Below are 3,784 nucleotides of genomic sequence, written 5' to 3'. Positions count from 1 at the left end.
CTTCCAATATTCTAATTCAAAAAAAATAGATTTTTTCTTCCAATAAGTTCCTGAAGAACTCATTTCACTGTTCTTTTCGTTCATAGTTCTCTTACCAAATGAGTGTTTGTACTTACTTGTTTGTATGAAAATTTCTTCCCCACTCAATGGTTCTGGAGCCAATTCTAATTCTTGTGCACCATTGAAAACTTTCTTTTGTTTCCTATATGGATGATGACGTGGTAGAAACTTGCGATGCCCAATATATGCCATCTTCCTTCCTTTTGGCAAATAAATTGATGAAGTTTTCTCCCCACAAATTGGACATGCATGATATCCTTTGACTGTACAACCACACAAGTTACCATACGCAGGAAAATCATTAATGGTCCATAATAAAATAGCCTTTAGCCTGAAATATTGATCTTGATATGCATCGTAACATTCCACCCCATCATGCCAAAGTATTTTCAAATCATCAACTAACGGAGCTAAATAAACATCTATTTCATTTCCCGGTTGTTTGGGACCAGATATTAGTGCAGTCAACATCAAAAATTTTCGCTTCATACACAACCATGGAGGTAAGTTGTATGTCACTAACATAACTGGCCAACAACTATATCTACTGCTAAGATCTCCATGCGGATTTACCCCATCCGTGGAAAGAGCAAGACGTAGATTTCTAGGTTCTGACCCAAACTCTGGCCATAAATTGTCTATTTTTTTCCATGATAATGCATCTTTTGGATGTTGTAATAGATCATTCACTTCTCTTTTTCTGCCATGCCACGTCAATAATTTTGATGTTTCTTTGCTTCGAAACATTCTTTCAAATCTTGGAATTGGAGAGAAATACCACATGACTTTCACCGGAACATTCTTAACCTCCTTCGTTGAATTTTTAGGAATCTTCCATCTTGACATACCACAAGAGGGGCATACATTGGCATCAGACAATTCTTTCCTAAACAAGCAACAATCATTCCTACAGGCATGAATCTTCTCGTACTTCATTCCAAGAGTACACAAAATTTTTTTTGCTTCATAAGTGGAAGTAGGGCATTCGTTGGGGGTAGGTAAGATGTCAGAAATTAATTGTAATAACTCAGTGAAACTCTTATCACTCCATCCAAATTTAGCTTTCAAATTATATAACTTTATCAACGTAGATATTTTGGTAAAATTCGTACAATTAGGATATAATGGTTTCTTGGCATCATCTACTACTTCCTCAAAATTTTCTGACTTGTCATTAAAATAATTATGTGCAGCCTCAAACATTCCAATTGTGTCATCAACATCATCCTCGTCAATTTCTTCTTTTACACTACTAAAGACACTTTCATTGTTTCTCTTTATTGGTAGTGATTCACCATGAAAAATCCATTCTTGATAACTCTGATCGATGCCGTTAAAAAACAAGTGATCTCTAATTGTATTCACATCTAAAGTTTTTGCATTCACACACTTTAAACAAGGACAGGCCATAACATTTGACGTCTTTGAATGCTTCAACCCATTTTTAATAAACATCTCAACCCCATAAGCATACTCAGATGACGTTCTATTCTTTTGCATCCACGACTTCTCCATATTATATAAGATGCAGTTTAATCTAAAAAAAATCAACAAAACAACGAAATTAAGTAAAGTTAAACTGAATCCATATTCCAAAAACTAACAAGTTCTATATAACCCTAAACCTTATTCTCTGTATTCCAATCAGGTTTCGAACTATAATCATGTAAAATGAAAAGACAAAAAATAATAACAAAAGATATATCTATTAGAAGCAAATTTAGTTCTACATATCCTCAGGCATACTTAAGTTCAAAATACTTCCACAGGAAAGAGTGGTAACTGAAATTAATGTTGAGCATACATGAAAAATTTCAAATAATACATAATGCCATGCCAAAAGGGGGTATGATGGTCTAAGTATGGAACTAAAGTTTTTAATGATTATAAAAAACTTTACTTATTAAAAATGTCATTATTGTATGTTATGAAATGAAAGCCCATGTATATATTATAGCATAAGGAAAGACGAAATAAATGATCACAGAAAGGATAGAAGTTGAAATAATTTCGGGATGACAGAAAAGGGCCCATAGCTAGGCATCTAAATCTTTTATGTTGAAGAAGAATAAATGAGGAGCCATGTGCCTAAAAGCTACAAATCTTTACCCTCTAAAAAAAAGAAAAAAGAAACAAATGCCAAAATGAGAAAAAAAAGACAATAGAATTTGAAAGAAGCTAAGCTCATTATATAGCCCATTATAATGATAAGTCTTGTCCAAAGTTTGAGTTTGAGCTCTTACATCTAAACTACTAACACACATTATATACATTATTTATGACATTTTGCTTTCATTATATCTTTTGTCTTTTTTTTTTTTCTTGTTTTTTCTTTCTCTTTTATTTTAAGATTGATCCTCACAATCACCATGTTCAATGATTTGTGGATATAAAAGATAATATTCTTTAAGAGAAAACCCTTAAAGTTGTTTCAAGTAACAATAATTGTTGGAAGAAGAGCAAGCTAACCATGCAAAAATGTTTGGTTGGAGATAGAGAAGCTTGTTAAGACACTTATCATCTATCATGAACAAAAGTGATGTGAGAGTCATATAGGAGAGGAAAAGAAAACTACAAAGAAAAAAATTTGGACATAAATAAAAATAGTTTACTGAAAGAGCTCCACAGTTTGGGTAAAAATAGACACAAGTTAATTTTATTTGGTGTTTTCGTTTTCCATCTTAGTAATACCATACATGTGCATGGTTTTGGTTTGGTTAGATTTAGGCAAAATCATTAATTAAATTGAATCAACTAGTTTCGAAAATTTGTGTGTGAAGAAACCAATTTGAAGCACGAAAAGGACAACAATGTCATCACCAACAATAAGGAGTGGCTCATCTTTGACGATAAGAGAAAATAGGTGAGAATAGACATGGATCATAAAAGATTGTCACTAACGGAGAAGAACACAAAATGAAAATCGATCACTTTAGAATTTAGGACATTTCAAACTCATACAAAACCTAATTATTCTTATGAAGAGAGTAAATGAAAGAAATCCATAATCTTACCCACGTTAATAACTTTATTTCCAGTTTTACACCAAGCTTTCACGATACATTACAACAAACAATACACTCAGTTCACATCTACGAGAGTAAACATAAAGCTTTCACGGTTCATGAAGAAACAAGAGTTTTACACCAAGCTTTCACGATACATTACAACAACAAACAAGCCAGCCAGTTCACAGTTCATGAAGAGAGTAAACATAAAGCTTTCACAGTTCACAGTTCACATCTACGATTTACACCAAGCCATTTCATCCTATTCACAGCTACCATAAACTCAGTTCAAGAGATCAAAAAATACAACAAACAATAATAACAATAAAGTACAAAAGAATGATTTAAAGAACAGCCATTTCATCCTTATTTACAGAAGAATAAATCGAAATAAAAACACATACTAAAAACCCGAAATTACAAAAATCGCGACCACTTGAAGAAGATGGAAAGTTTACCGTAGTTGCTGTGAATGTGAGAGGGAGAATGAGAATGTGAGAGGAAGACGCGGACGACCGGACGAGTTTCTTTAGAAGGAGAGAAATGCGGCCGAATTTTATTCCAACGGTGGGCGAACAGAACAACAATCGATCGGAATGGTGGCGGCGATAGAAATGGTGGCGTCGATAGAAATGGTGGCGGCGATAAAATGGTGGCGTTGATTAAAATTGTGGCGTCGATCGGAGAAGAAATGAAGGAGATTCGGAGAAGAAATG

The sequence above is a fragment of the Cucumis melo genome, chromosome 11 (genome assembly GCF_025177605.1).
Source record: "Cucumis melo cultivar AY chromosome 11, USDA_Cmelo_AY_1.0, whole genome shotgun sequence".
In the NCBI taxonomy this organism is placed as follows: domain Eukaryota; kingdom Viridiplantae; phylum Streptophyta; class Magnoliopsida; order Cucurbitales; family Cucurbitaceae; genus Cucumis; species Cucumis melo.
This window is presented reverse-complemented; position numbering follows the sequence as displayed.